Source organism: Stegodyphus dumicola, chromosome 8 (assembly GCF_044657685.1).
Source record: "Stegodyphus dumicola isolate Sdum_Otavi_A_Nest chromosome 8, ASM4465768v1".
In the NCBI taxonomy this organism is placed as follows: domain Eukaryota; kingdom Metazoa; phylum Arthropoda; class Arachnida; order Araneae; family Eresidae; genus Stegodyphus; species Stegodyphus dumicola.
In genome coordinates this window covers 126,992,722-127,009,887 of record NC_140775.1, presented here as the reverse complement: position 1 = coordinate 127,009,887, position 17,166 = coordinate 126,992,722, and positions in this window count along the sequence as shown.

Below are 17,166 nucleotides of genomic sequence, written 5' to 3'. Positions count from 1 at the left end.
AGTGACAGATTTCAAGAAGTTTTACCTCATGTGAGGTCTACCTTTATCGCCAAAAAGGCGAGAAATGAATTGTTACCTATTTCTGTATTATGTTTTTCAATTACTCGCGAGTAAAACTAAAATTAATGTATAATAGGAATGTGTAAATACTTCAATATTGTAAAAGTTATTGTAGAAAATTTTATTTAAAAGATTCTGGCAAGAAAGAAGTTTTGGTCTGAAAGACTTTTGAAATGTAGTTTTCAATGTAGAAGAATTGGCACTTGCTTGGAAAAGAACAGAAGTTAACAATGTACTACTAATGTATGTTTTAAATTGCGTAAAATTAACGGCATGTTAATATGTTCTTATATACAATGTGAACTGTTATTTTAAATGTTAAGAAATACTATGATATGATAAAAGTGAAAGTAATGCCAAAAGTTTTAAACTTATTCGTGTGACTGAGAAAAAAAAAAAAAAAGAGAGAAAAGTATTGTGAATATGTGTTAAAGGTTGAATGAATGTAGTTAGGCTCTCTGACGCTACACTTCAGAGTTAGCCACTTTCAGAATAGTACCTCAGGGTTTAGAGTTGAAGATAAGGTGTGTTACGAGGTCTTGTTATGTTGAATTTTAACACGTTAGTGTTTTGATTGTAGGCGGCAGTGTTGAACACGTATACATAAACACATTCGTGTTTGATGTTTTCTTTTACAACACATGTCAGAGAGCACGGGGAGAGATAATTAAATTTAAGTCATGAATGAAATAAGAATGTTAGGAGAAATATAAATATTCATGTGACTAGCCATTTAATTGTGTAACATTTCATTAAACTAGTTTTCCTTCCAGATCTCTGGAAGGAACCAGATTTCAACTAAAAGCTCCTGTTTAGATACAGTACAGATGAAAAGTGATTGTCCATGGAGCTGATAATGGAAAAACAATTTTTTTTTTAAATTTCTAGTTTCTAGTGAGGAATGTTTGTAAAAGATTGGCCTCGCGTTAGATTCTAGAGCTAAAAGTTTTCAACAAGGTCGTTTTAGACCTCAGTTTCAAACTAATTAACTCTGGCGGGAAGTATGTAAGGATCTTAAGTTTTACTAACGTTTATTTTATTTTAAATCTTTACTATCACTTCTTATTTTCTACTTCCGGCCAGAATTAAAAGCTTTAACTTATTTATGCAAATTTGTCTGGCGAACGCCAAGTACTTAAGTTGTGGCTTTTTGCCAAGCAAGAGAGAGGAAGGAGTTAGTCGAAGCAGGCCGCTTGCCTTAGCAGTTTTACTCGGTTGCTGGTTGCCTTCCAGGCCAGAGGTTTAATCCTCTTGATAATTTTAAACGTATTGTAGTGTTAACAGTTCTCTGTACTACATATGGCTCCCTGTTAATATACGGCCAATCTTCCACGTAGGCCCTTGTTTATTATTCCAAAGTTAAGTTAGAGTTTAGTTAATATTTTTATATTCTTACGTTTAAACCACAAGTGGTTGGTCTCTGTATTCCGAAGTACGGAAATTATTGTAAAGAGTGAAAAATAAAGGGTTTCGTATACCGTTCCTGTGTATCTTGTCTACTTCCCAAATTTATTGAACATAGCTTTAGTAAGCTCCCTGTTCCGAGTCAGGTTCTTGAATGTTCCCCAAGCAAGTAAGGCGGAACATAGAACCTGATAACTCGACAAGTTTTTGCTCTTCCTGTTTTCTATTTTCGATAATAGAGTTTGCTATCTCTTTTACTAAATCTTGTTTAGTTTTAAAAATTTCACTATTCTCAATAATATCAGTCAAATCTGCTATAGTCATTTTTTCGTCAACATTTAGATTTATTTTTAAGGCAATAAGCCTTAAATCTTCTTTTTAGCACCCTTAAATAACATTGTTATTTATAACAGAACAAGCACAGAAAGTACAGAATTAACAAGAGAGAAATCACTTACCTCTGCAGTGATTCACTTTTGATGAATATCCGTATCCCAAATCAGCGATATTCGTTAAAAAGAACAAGCTGCGAATACTGGCAAACACAAACACTCCTGTGTTCTCCAAAACGAAACACTATTTACTCATGCACAAACTCACTTACGACCAGATATGTTTGGGTCTCGTCCCAAATAACACACACTAAATAAATTCGCTGGTTCGATTCTTTATTAATTCTCATAGCTGTTACCAGCCCTCTTACATCGTCGATGGCGATTCTCAAACTCTTTTTATCATCACTTTACAGATGCGCATGCGTGGATTACATTACAGATGCGCAGGCGCGAACACATACTAATATGCCTATACGTATGATATATATACATATGTAAATGAGGGTATGCGAGCATATACTTGAAAATCACGGATTCAAATTGAAGTATTATCTTAATTTATACTTTTTTTTCGCATTCGGCATAGAAGTTTTATTAAAAAATACGAAAGTGACGAAACGGTTCCAATTACTTTGTATTTTATGGAAAGAGATTAATTCCCCTTATAAAATCAATACTTTCTGTGAGGGGCATCAGTTGTAATTACTCTTATATATTTGCTTTCTATATTTCTTTTATTATAAATATTTGCAAATCCAAAATGTAGCAAGAAAAAAAATGTGAGAAAATGTATTAAATTACAGTTTTACAATATTTACTAAGATTTAACTTTTAAAATCTCTCATTAAATTAGCCTTTACTCTTCGTTTCTTAGGAGATAATTATAAATGAAAATTAATTAAAATATATAGATACATATGCAGCCTTTTGTTTCAACTTCTTTCTTATTAGATATATTAATTGTACCCGTATTCCCGTACTGATAACAGTCAAGTCATACCTTCGGTCAACTGAATATCACGTAATGGCATATCAATGAAGTTGATATACGCTGGTGGTTCTCGAAGGCTCTAATCTCTGTTTCAGCTAAATAAAGCTTCTATTATTTACTTCACGTACACACGTACAAGGAATATATGGGCCAGTTTCACGTACAAAGTCCTTAGCAAAGGCCCATCAGCGGCCGAGCGATAAAAGCCGCTGAACACTGGTAGTTTATTCCAGGATTAGATTCCGGCGAAAGGGCTCTCTGCATAGGTGTTTTCCTCTTATATAACGTGAATACCAGCCAGTTCCCTTTAAAACGTCTTCCATGAAGCGTCCCTCACTTTCGGTGTAGTGCCTAATATTTTACTGAGAGACTGAATTAATTTCCGGCAAAAGCTTTTTTTTTTTTTTTTTAATTAGAAATGAAATTGTCATCACTATGGTAAAGTAATAACGAGAAATGCTATTTTAATAATGTTTGTAATTTCAGTATTCCTCACTTTCTTGTGCATAATGAAAATACGAGCTAAATTTCTGCAGAAGGGACCTGCATAACAACATAAATATATTGGCAAGATTATTTTCTTTTTATAACACTTCCAGTCTTTATTTGCATATATCAATAAAAGTGGGAATATTTGGTTTACGACCAAGGCATAAAGGGCCATCTGCCCAAAAGAGAAGGGGTTTTATGAAAGACTTTTTAAGGGAAATTGGTAGGTACTCATGTTACACATGAAGCCAGCTAGTTCACCGAAATGTGAACCGAACCTAGCTATCAGTATTCATCGAATTTACCGCTCGTCCTCTGGTAGGTCTATATAAATAAATGAATGCAGTTTATAAATCTGCTTGAAATTTTTACATTAGTATTAATTTTACCAATTTTTGTGTTATTAAAAATGTTTTTTTTTCCCTTTATATTCCCTTTTTATTGTAATTTTTGCATTTAATAGTGCTGATTGAAACATGCAAAATGCAATGAAAATATAATCAATAAAATCTGTTTTTATAGTAAAGGAGAATATTTTTTTAAAAAACAGGCTAAAGGGGGAAAAAAGAGCTTTTATCAGAAAACTGCAAGAAGGAACAATGAACAATAATGTAGTTGAAAGATGAAATACTTATACAGTGAGGGTGAAAATCGATAAATTATAAAAAGAAACTGAACAAGAATACTAATGAAAAAGTTAAATGAAACTAATATAACAAATATACAACGAGATTTGTTTAATATATAAATATAAGCTGTTACACCAGTGATGGGCAAACTTTTTCAATCGCGGACCAAGATGAATTTTTTTTAATTTTAAAAACAATATACAAGTATTACAATTTAATATATTAATGAGATGAATGAAACTGCGATTTCATTTTTAAAAGTTCCTTATATTGAGGTTCGAAGTGAGATGTACTGATTCTAAGGAACGAGGCTAAATGCTCATCTGTCAGTCTACTTCTGAAATAATTCTTTCTAAGGTTCATAGTTGAAAACACACTTGTTCACGTATATAAGATGAAGCAAACATAGCACTGATTTTCTGGGCATGAGATATTAAATTTGGGAAACTTACTTTCGATAATGATTTGTAAAACTCTAACTTTGGCATATTTAGAAACAATTGCTTGAGATGATTGTTAGATTGCAACTCAATTAATTCAAGCTGAAAATCTGACCTCACTGCTTCACAATTTACGTTGAATGGCATGGTAAAAATATCCAATTCTGCTTGAATGGCACTGAAATCTTGAAATCTGCGTTCGAACTCAAAATGCAGTTTTTTCAAGCTATCTTCATAATTCTTAAGGTTCTCTTCATTTACTGAGGGTATTGAATTTAACCTCGGGAAATGAGATAAGTCGTTCTTACCTAGCTGCCCAGCAAACATATTAAGTTTTAGTTTAAAAGCTTTGAGATGTGACCAAATATCGTCGATAAATTGATTTTTCCCCTGCATCTTGACATTCAAGTTGTTCATAAGACAAAGAAGATCTGTGAAAAATGCAAAGTCTGAAAGCCATTTTGTATCTTCTAACATTTCGCACTCCGCAGAACACTGTTTCTCATGGAAGAACGACACAATGTCGTCTTTCAGCTGCCAAACCCACTCGAAAACACATCCTGCACTAAGCCACCTTACTTTCGTGTAATACAGTACATCAGAGCATTCAGATTGCACTGACTGAAGAAAATCTCGAAATTGCCTGTGAGTAAGCCCAAGAGATCGAATAGTATTTACAAGCTTCACGACTGTATCAAGCACGGGTTTCATATTCAATGCAGATTTACACAGAGCATCTTGATGTATAACACAATGTAGAAAAACAACATTGTTCCCGGGATAGTTTTGATTAAAGAGTCCAAGAAATCCAGATTTTTTTCCTATCATATTTGGTGCTTCATCGGTCGTAATATTACATATATTTGTTATAGGCACTTTCAAAGTTAAAAGCCCTTCCTGAAATTCACGAAAAATATCATATCCCGTTGTAGTTCCCTTTAAAGAACGCATGCACGCCAGTTCCTCAATAATTTCAAAGTTCTCATCAACACCTCTTATAAATAATACTAATTGAGCAGTATCATTTATAACAGTCCTTTCATCCATAGCTATGGAACAAAATTTAAACTGGCCAATCTTTGACTCTAATTGTGATGCCAAATTTTTATCGATGGCTTCTATTCTAGAAGTCACCGTTTTTCGAGATAAGCTTACAGTCTCAAAATTATTTTTCTTGTCTGGACATAAAACACCACAAACTTGGAGCATGCATTGTTTAACGAACTCCCCATCACTGAGAGCTTTATTATTTTTAGCAATATTGTATGCTACAATGTAACTTGCATGTGTAGCTGCTTCTTGAATACTGTTTACCTTCTTGAAAAAATTTTGCCGGCCTGATAATTTTTTACAAAGAGTTTCTGCATTTTTTTTTTTTTTTTTTTTTTTTTTCCTATTCGGACATTGCTTCGTAATTGGAATTATGCTTAGATGTGAAATGACGGGAAATGTTATATTCTTTGAAGACTGCTACAGCTTCATTGCAGATAAGACACACTGGTTTATCTTTTACAACTGAAAAAAAAAATATTTCCATGTCCATTCATCATTAAAAGCGCGGCACTCTGAATCAACTTTACGTTTTTTAGTAGCCATTTTGGGGTTGAAATATTTTACGAATAACCCAAACAAGCACTAGCTACGCTATACTTTTAATAATTTCACCACTATTCACAATGACGCTATATGTCCACAATCTTTCAACACGCAATCAATAATATTAGAACTCGCACCAAAAGAAAAAGCCGCTAGATGGAGCTTAAAATGCGCAGTCTGCCACATGTGAGGTCTAATTCACCCATATTGAATTCCCATATGTCTGCTCCACAAGAAAAAGATAACGCTTGTTGGCGCCAATCTACAGCTATAACTAACAAATAACTTCCGCTTTTAACACTTTACCGATTGAAAACTGCCTGTGTTTGCTATTTCCTTCGATTTATGTTTTGTAGAACAAAAATAGAGAATGTAAACAGATTACCAGCTCTCTGAAAAAAAGGAAGAAAAAATATAATATTTAAACAAAGTAGAAAAGGAGATGGATATATAATATATGAATATTTCTTTTAATTTGCCTCTGACCGGCAAATTAAAATTATATCCGCGGGCCGGGTATAACCTTCCTGCGGGTCGGAGTTTGCCCGCGGGCCGTAGTTTGCCCATCCCTGTGTTACACAATGCTTAGAAACAAATGAAAGAGAACTGCCGATTTATATGAGAAACAAATACTTAAACATCATTTTCGAGTATAAATTGAAAATGGGAATTAGTTGCATGGGAGGTATTTGCTGTTAAGGCTTATTTTTATTATGACGCAATGTCAAAAGTTAATATTCCAACATATGACAATTATATAACTACGAAATCTCACCATCATATGTTTCCCTAGTTTAGGGAAAAGAAACAGCAGAAAAGAGAACAAATTGCTTTACATTTTCCCCCAGTCTCTTATCTGAAAATTAACAAAGGCGACCTAAAGGAAAGGTTTCAAAAGAGTAGTAGTTTCCCTTTACAATAGCAGCTAAAAGGGGTGGAAATGCATTTGGATTTCCCGTCTTTTTAAGTGAAACCTTTCCAACCGCTGAGTCTCTTAATTTCATGCTGCACCACCTGACAGAAACCAGGTTTCTCATCGAATAATTTACAAAATTGTCTTACGAATTTTTCCATTTTCTTTTTCTCCTCTTCTTGGAGATGGTTGATATCCACGACTGGTATGGCCCCCATCTTCTTCTTCAACAATATCCATACGCACCTGTAAAGTAGAATTCTTAAAATTTAATTTTGCGCTTGTTGCGCGTAAAAAGTCGACCTTCAAAATAGCTGAAGTTAATCGATCTTTCACTACAATCACCCTCTGTCCCGTAGTTTTAAACAATCTGTAACGACGAAAATTCTTTTAAAGAAATCTTGCTACAATAAGCTGCATTACGCTCCGCTGTCCAGTAAGGGTGTAGTAGGGACATTATTCAATAAAATATGAATTTCCGGCAAGGCCAAATTTTGTACATCTACCGTATTTAATTTCCGAGGGAGTTTTCTTCCTAGAGGATGGATCGGGTCCTCTTCTTGGACACCCTGATCAGTTTAAATCCTTTGCTTCCGCCTCTTGCTTCTGCTTCTTCTTACTGCGATCTCTAAATGCTTTGGACTTTACTATTCAGTTTTGAGGACCGTAAAAAATCGCCAAACTATATTGTTGATGCCAGTGCTGCCAAAAATAATTGCGCCAATCCTAACGCAATAAAGGAAGTATGATAGTAAATAACTATTTAAGATTATTGTTTTAATTTAGATTAAAGGCTAATTTCATATAATAGGTGCAAGTCACGTTTGGTCAGGCTCCTGGGCATAAGTCTCATCCTGAATTTAACTGCGTAGGAATCTCACACAACTTTTTATAAATATGACGTATTTGAAAAACCGAGCTGAGGGTGAGATCTCATTTCAGCCGATGAATAAGTCTTCGCATATAAACGTAGGAGCTACTCTGTAAACAAAGTCCGTCTTGCAACAACAATCAACACTATGGCAACCACCAGTGCACAGCCTGGGCTCATAAGTCTAAATGCGAGTGAAGAAGTCCCGGGGGTGGGGCTATCTGGTTCCGAAGTGCATCGTCCAATGAGCAACCTGGAAAGTAAGCACAAATTCCTAGCAAATCAGGCATTGGTTGGGGCGGGGCTTAGTAAGACTGCATAAACTTAGCTGATATTTCTGAACAGCATAAGATAAAACTAAGTTAAAAATTTAGCTTTTTGCGTAAAATAGATCAAGGACTAAGATAATTTAGGGCTTAAAACAACTATTAATAAATTAAGGAAGCTAGAAGATACATTGTCTAAATCTTTTACGTGAGAAAATATATACAAGTTATCTGTTTAAATTGATCAAAATTGCACCTGGTCTTTTTCTATTTGAACTATCCTCGTAATTATAACTCATGACTGAAATTGATATATTGTTGACTTTTTCAATGTTTCTAAAAACCTTTTTTGCAATTTCAGCAATACATAGATTCATTTTGTTAACACTTAATTCTCTATGTATTGCCTCATTTCTTATACACCATTGGCAGTTCGCCATTTGCCTCAGTGTGACATTTTGTGCTTGCTGTATTTTTAAAATTCTCGTATCACATATACATAGCCCCAGACAGGACAGGCGTATGTTATGATGGAACGCAAAATGGATTTATACATCAAAACATTATTGTCAATAGATAAACCAGAATTTCGGAAAATTAAGGGCTTGAGTACCCCGAAATTTATTTAAAATATATGTAACGTGTGAGGCCCAAGTGAGTTTTTAGTCTAAAATAACACCAAGTCTAAAAAAACCATTGTTTGATCCAGGGGATATTTTGGTCGTCATACATTTTCAGAGTAATATTCAAGTCAATATCAACTTTTTGCGTGAAATACACAGCTTCAGATTTTTCTACGTTGGTTTTTATCTTCCACTTCACCATCCAGGACTCTAGTGCGTGGATGCGTTTTTGTAATGCTTGTACAACTGCAGTCATTGACGCTGCAGTTGTACAAGCAGTGTCGTCTGTCTGGGGAGGATTGTAGTGTCGTCTGTGTATAATGCTAATGTAGTGTGGGGGTTGTGTAGAATGTCGTTCGTATAAATTGAGAAAAGTGTGGGTGAGAGTAACCTCCCTTGAGGCAAGCCTGCAAGTTTCTCTGCGTGTGGAGTAAGCTTGTTTATAATGAACGACAGAGTATCTATCGTACAGATAGGAATTTATGATGTTTATGATGTAATCTGGGAATCACAGAGTTATTAATTTGTATGCAAGACCCTGTAGCCATACATGATCGAAAGCTTTCGATATATCAAGAAAAGACACCAGTTATACGCTTTTTTTAAGTCCGTCAGCAATTAATTCCGTAAAACGATACAGTTGATGTGTCATTGAATGCTCCTGCCGAAATCCATACTGTTGGGGAATCAAAATATTACTATCACCGATGAAGTCTTGGATCCGTTTTAATATTACAGCTGCAGCGATCTTGCTGAGTGTGAAAAGCAGGCTGATCGGTCTGTATGAGGTAGAATAGGAAGGATCTTTTCCTGGCTTTAAGATCGGTGAGATGACTGCAGTTTTCCAACAGGTTGGAAATTGTTGAATTTTGAGCATTGCATTTATTAATTTCTTGAATTTACATAACATCTTCGGACCCATTTCTTTGATCATTTTATTGCTGACCTTGTCCATACCAGGGCTTTTTTCTATTTTTCCTCTTCGCAATATAACTACTAACTTCCGATGGCATGATTAAGGGTGTGTTGTTAATGTTTGTTCTTGAATGGAATTGGGTAATGAGGGACGACACAAAGTGTTCTGTTTGTGAGTGATGGATGTTGTGTGTGAGAAATTGAGAAGCATAATTATCTGCAAGAGATTCAGCTTTCTCAAAATCAGTGTAAGCAATCCCAGAAGGGCCGTTAATGGCCGGCCCTTCTGGGATTGCTTACACTGATTACAATTACACGAAATTAATTGCCGATAAGAATTCTGTTCACTTTGAGGTTTATGTTGACGCCATATCCTCGAATACAGGCGGAAATTTTCGGAACGAGCGTTTTCAGTGGTTCGTCTTCTCTAAAACTTCCTCTCTAAACTCTCTAAACTGAAATAGATTTTCCAAGGTCTGCGGATTTCTTATCTCCAGGAAATTTTGAATCGATGGAAAGAGAAATGAAAAAAATACTTCAATTAATTCTCTGTCTGGACTCTTTCCATATAATAAATTAAATATTTGAATTTTTCTAAGAATAAAGTCCGTCAAATCTTCAACGCTCGTCTGATATTTACTAAAGCGCATTGCCTCCAGCTTCGTTCGGTCTTTAACTACGGAAACGCTTTCGATAGCGCAGTTTTAAAGTTTTCGCATGTGTAGGTTTCCGATCCTGGATCCCCCAACAGGAACTTTCCGATGCCTTTGAACCAACTCAGGACCAGGACGGTTATTCTAAGCTACGAAAGTCGACAGCAAGTTGTGGGCCGCGAGATGTTGCTACTAGTAAAAAACAGGTCTGCCCGACATCCTATATTCTCTGAGTACGGAAGTTGTCGAAAGCGCGTGAAAAAGTGTTGACGCGTCGTCAGTCAGGGTTGTGCAGTTGACGTACTAAGTAGACAATGGCTTTGTATGTGTTTCGCCGCTGATTTTTTCATATTTAAACGAAGAATACGGTCGTAGATCTCTGAATCGGTGGCGAATTGATAGAAAATATGTTGATGATTTTGCTCTGTCAAAAGATGTTTTCATTGCGTATTTCAGATTGCCAAAATTTATAGTTATTTTAATTTGCGATGAACTGAGAGAGTATTTGGAGCCACATTCAGTAAACAAGAACGCAATTTCTACTGAAAGAAAGGTTATACTATTTCTGAAATTATAGATATAAATTGTAATTGTATGCTTTAAAAATGTAGAAGATAATAAGTTTATCAAGCACATAAACCTTCTTCATTTAATACAAATATAGACATCCGATAAGCTTCTACTCGATTTATGTACAGCAAGAATTACGTTTACTTTAAAATCTAACAGCTGAATACCTTACGAATAATACTGTGAACACAAAAAGGAATGTCGTTCATTATTACGCGAAATTCACACTACTGTAAAATAAAAAAATATATATAAAACTATAAAATAGCTTTATAATATTTTTTTCAGTAGCTGTACTACTACTAGTGTGATGCTTTTGAAAATAAGTTTTAGCCCAGAGGGGCTATTAATTTCGTTTTGCCATTTTGTGGTATTTCACTTTTCAAATCGTTGCCACCAAGTATTATAGCACTTTATTATATTTAAAAAATTAAATAATGAGGAATCTGCAGAATGTATGAATGTTTCTCGCACTGTAATAAAACAACGGTTCCTAGAGCCATGAAATTCCGAATAACGTAATCCTCCATCCTAATATAGGCATCTGGAGGCCCAAATTTGGAACTGGGAATTTGTTTTATTATCTATTTCATATTTCGTAAAGCATTTATGAGTTTTTGATTAAGAAACCCAACGATTTCAAAGCGAGCAATGGCAACATTGCACCAAAAAAAAAAAAAAAAAAAAGAGGAAAAAAACATTTTTATCTCTAGCGCGCGAGGCAGGCTATGTATCGGAAATTCTAAAGACATGCTTTTTTAAAATTATATGATATTGCTGTTGAATTGAATTTTATGGTTTAAGTGCGAAAAACATGATATTTAATAAATAAAGGTAACACGCAAAACGTTAAAAAAAATGGCTCTTTGGGAGTAATATAAAATCTGAAGGCTTTCAGATCTTTTTTTCTTTTCTTTTCTTTTCTTTTTTTTTTTTCTTTTTCTTTTTTTTTTTTTTTTTTTTTTTTTTTTTTGTGTGTGTGTGTGTGTGTGTGTGTGTAATTTTATTACGTTTTAAAACTGGTTTCTAAGTGAGGACTTTCTAAGGGAAACTGGCTGCCACGAAAACGTCGGCCAGCTTGTTCGCGGGATGCGAACCTCGGAGCAAACTACCTGCACTCAGCGACTCTACCGCTCGGCGGCTGGTGGGCTTGTTAGCAGAATTATACTGCATTATTATTGTATTATGCTATACAGTAACAATGCTATAAGACTGAGGGTTTGTTCATGGAATAGTACTTTTGTAACCTATTACAGTATTGTTTCTTTGCAAACTTTAAAAAAAAAAAAAAAAAATACTGTTCATAGCATTCTTTTTTTTATATTGTAAAAGAGATATTGATTATTATTAGTTTTCTATTTAAAATATGTCGAAACGCTGGTTTGACAAGGACTTCAACTGCAGGATACCTACACTGGTTATTTTTATTACTTGCATTGTGAAAATATTACTATCTTTTAATTATTTTCACAGAATAAAATCTTTTGAGATGGAAGAATATTTAAACTGAGCAGTTCTTATATATATAAAAAATTTAAATAACAGCAATGTAATATTTAAAAAAAGGTATTAGTAATTGTGTGACAAAAATTGCAAAACGAATTAATCACACATACAGGATAGATTAGTTTAATTTTGGTTATATATTTTATATTGAAATAATATTTTCTCTCATGTTAATTATAGAATAAATTATTTAAAATAAAGCATTTTGATGCGTGTGTGACAGTTGAATGCAGCAGCAATCGGCCATACTGTAATAGCGAATGAATTTTATTTCTTTTCCTGAAAGAAATAATTTTCATAGATAAAGAAAATAAAAAAAGGGAAAACGGGAAGGAATATTTTCTTTCTAATTTCTTACCTAAAGAAATATTTTTCCAATAGTAACTGTAAAATAAATTGCGGGAAAACAGTTTTAATGTAAGCATGGGGAGAAAAAAAAAAAAAGAAAAGAAAAGAAAAAGAAAGAAAGAAACAAAATCTGAAATGTTTCAGATTTTAAATTACGTCCAAAGGGGCGTTTTTTAACATTTTGTGTGTTACCTTTCTTTATTAAATATCATGTTCCTCGCACTTAAACCATAAGATCCAGTGCAACAGCAATATCGCAAAATAGTTTTAAAACGAGCATATCTTTAGAATTTCCGATACAGAGACTCACGCGCTGGAGATAAAAATGTTTTTTCTGCACAACGTTGCCATTGCTCGCTTTGAAATCCTTGAGTTTGTTAATCAAAAATTCGTCAAAGTTTTAAAAAATAGGAAATCGATCATAAAACAAATTTCAAATTTCAAATTTAGTCTTCCACATGCTCATATTCGTTGGAGGATTACGTTATTCAAAATTCGATGACTCTATGTACTGTTGTTTTATCACAATACGAGAAATATACATACATTTATGCAGATTTTTCATTATTTAATTTCTTCAAATATAATGCAGGACTCTAACATTTTGTGGCAACAGTTTGAAAAGTGAACCGACATTTATGAGTCCGACGCAAAATGCCAAAACGAAACTAATAGTCTTTCGGGATTCAAATCCCTTTGGACTAAAAAAAAAAAAAAAAACTTAGTTTTCTATTACATTGTAATGCAAATTAATCATATTTTAAATTTAAATGATTAAAATTGTTTATTTCTAAAAGGATTTGAAGCAAGCTTAATTCATTTACTCTTATCTATTTACCATTGCTTTCGTGGCATCCCACATCACTCTTTATTTCTTAGATCACATTTCCTTCACATAACACAGCAGCATATTCTGCTGCGTGTTGATCATAACACTGTTTTGTGCAACCTTTTTCGAACTACAAATGCAGCGTGTGAGTTAGTGAAATAATGGGAAATGGACCAAGGACCAAGGAAGGGTTCTATTACGGGGCTCTTAGGCATGTAGCCTTTATCCTCACATCGTCAAAGAATTATCTTTATCGCCAAAAAGAGGGTTCCGCAAAGAGGTAAATTTAGTACCAAAATGTTAATTTAACAAAAAGAGTAACTGCTTTCCACAGTGAAAAAAAGGTAAAAACACTGAAGGACTTAATTTAGTAATTTTGGTGTCGAATAAGGGCCAGAATCAATTTGGAGGGGTTACATCATGAATTTTGAAAAGCATCTATGTTTCCTTGATCAATGGTCATGTGGTGTTAACAACACGAGAGCGGAAACACTCGCGAAAAGCTTCATGGCGCACGTGCTTCGGGTCTGGGGGAGGGGGAAAAGCGGGAACTCGTTAGGCGAGTTTGAATTAAAGAAAGAGACACGACCAGCAATGCCTCTGAGGAGAAACTTTTATAAGTATAATAAGATTGCATTAACTTCAAATGTTATGATAACTAATGAAAAAGCATTAGTTCTCTTACAGAGATTAAATTTAAATTAAGTAATCCTTGCACTAGAGCTCTTTTAAGAAGGGACCAAAGATGTGCTTAGAGCCTGATAACAACTGCTTACGGTTGAAAGAAGTAAGATTGCCCGATTACGGCACAAAAAGAGAGTGACCCTGAGGGAAGCTGAAAGATCAGCAAATTCACTCAGGCGGGGGGGGGGGAGAAGCGAACGAGCGTATTGAAACCTTCGAGGCGCCTCGTCTCCATAGCAACGCCTCTTGGGAAAGGAAGCGCATTATATGCGTTCTCCAGAATAGCTCTGGGTCTCTTTTTTGCCGATGCAATTCCCGGATGATAAACCGGGAGGCTGTGGAGTACGGGGTTTCCGATCGAAGGAATCTTTTGGAAAATGTTAGCCGAAAGTCGCTGTATAAAGCGATTTATGGGGAGAATTTTGGCTGCATTATGAATGTCCTCGTTCGTAACAAACCAAGGAGCTTTATAAATTTGCCGTAGCATAATGTTCTAAAAAATGTGGATATGTTTCCTGTTAGTAATTGCTGCTGCGCCCCAAACCGGGCTAGCATGTGTCAGAATTGGCCTTATCATTGATTTATAGAGCAAAATCCTGTTTTTCGTGGACAGGTCGCTATTTCTAGCGAAAAAAGGCAGTAATTGGGTTTTGACAACCTTCGCATTGGAAATTGTTTTCTGAATGTGAGGTTGCCAAGTTAATTTTGAATCAAGTATCACTCCTAGATACTTATAGGTAGGAACCCAGGGAATTGGTTCTCCGAAGAACTGCAAGTTAGGTAAATTTGGGAAAGTACTTCGGATAAATAATGTGGCAGCACATTTAGCGGCATTAATTTTGATCTTCCACAGTCCGAGCCAGAGCTCTAGGCTTGAAAGATGATTCTGCAGTGCAGAAATTACCATGGAGGTGTTGGAATGTTGGTTCATGATGGCTGTGTCGTTCGCATATAAAGCTAGATCGACATTAGGTGACTTAGGTATGTCATTTACGCAGATGTGAAACCCCAGCACAGATCGGGCGGGGAGTTGAGTATTCATGCGAACTCGCACCTGAAAGGATCTACCCGTCAGGTACGAGTTGATAGTTTTAATGAGTTGTGACGAAAAACCAAGCCGCATGAACTTGTAAATAAGCCCGTCATGCCAAGTCCTGTCAAAGGCCTTGGCAATGTCAAGATAGACAATTCCAGTTTTCTCTCGTTTACGAAAGCCCTCGTGAATGAATTCCACTACACGGAGTAACTGGTGTACAGTGGAGTGTTCAGGCCGGAAGCCAAATTGTTTCGGGATTATTAAATTTCGATCACGGCAGAATTCATTCAGGCGTTTAAGTAAAACAAATTCATATATTTTTGATAGAGATGATAAGAGGCTAATGGGCCTGTAGTTGACGGGGAGATTTAAATTTTGACCCTGTTTCGGAATAGGAATGACTGCGGCAATTTTCCAACAGTCAGGGAAGTAACACCTTTTAAGCATAAGTTTAATCAAGACCGTTATCCATACAATGTACATAATGGAGAAGTTTTTAACCATGCGATTCGAAATTTGATCTATGCCAGGGGCCTTCTTCAGTTTCATTTTATCGATGAACTCCAGCACTTCCAGTTGGATCAGTCGGACTGAGATCAGGCGTGATGGGTTGTGTTAAAAAATGTTCAACACGTGAGTGTATGCGCCCCTGTGTAACCGGACGGTTACAGTAGGCGTCGTTTATTGGACTGAATTGTGTAGCAAGGCTGTCAGCAATAACTTCAGCCTATTCAGTGTCTGTAAAAGCCATCTGGTTAGCATTGGCTGTTTCAAGGGGCGGAATGTGTTTATATTGTTTGCGTAGTCGGGCGGCAGCGCGCCAAACCGACCCGTCGTCAGTCGTTAGGGATTCAATGTAGTGTTTCCACTCCGCTTGTTTTTGCAAGCGGGTTTCAGACCTAATCTCGTTCTGTAGTCTGCGAAATTGAGCACGGATACTGGGATCACGTGTTCTCTGCCAAAGTTTTCGCAGGTAGTTGCGCCGCTTAATTTTGGATTTAGTATCCGGAGGGAGCCTAGCGCCCGGATGTGCGATAGGTTTCGAAGCCGCGGCTCTCGCTTCTTTCAGTAAAGACTCCATGTTTTTGATACACCTGTCAAAGTCCGCATTGCTGGAAATTTTGATAGGGGGATAGCTGTACGTTCGAAAATAAACCGAAAATTGTCCCAATTTGTTGAGACTTGCTCCTATAATTTTGTGTATCGATTTTGAATATCTAGGGCAATCAAAACAGGGTAGTAATCAGAATCTAACTCTTGAATAATTTTAATTTCATCCCGAAAGTAAACATTATAAAAAGCAGCCAGATCAAGTACTGCGGGAGACGCTCTTACAGGGTAGTAAGTCGGGGCAGTAGGAGCTATGATCTGTACACGAGAGCTCTGAACCCATGAATTTAGACTAATGCCAAACCTGTTCTTATTAGGACAGAACTAATCGGTATGGCGTGAATTTAGATGACCAGCAACAATTAGGTGATTTGAGATTGTGAGAAGTTTATCAAAATCACTGATTGGAAAAACATACCTCCCACGAGCAGCTCCTTTTGGGGGAAGGTATGCCGAAACAATTGTAAGGGGGGGAGAATTTTGTATAAAAATTTTGATAATAGTCGCTTCCACAAGTTCCAGATTTGGAGGGGGTATCATGTGATGTTTAATCGAATGTTTCACATAGATACTGGTGCCACCACTTGCATGTCTGCCATATGACACCCTGTCAGTCGAGTATATGTCATAGTTCCCAATTCTGGGAATTCGTCCTGGGATAAAATGGGTCTTTTGGACCAATAGTACATCAAGATCTTGCTCTGCAATGAAATCTCTCACTTCATGGATCTTATTATAGATACCATTTGCATTCCAAGTGTAAATGGAGAGTGAGCTTTTTGTGACAGGTCTTATATCACGTTGGGAGTTGAATTTTAGGCTGTAAATTGTAGGTTCTGCAAATATAACAGGAGACATAGTCCGAAAGTTTAGCCGAATCAGTCTGAAAGTTCAATAT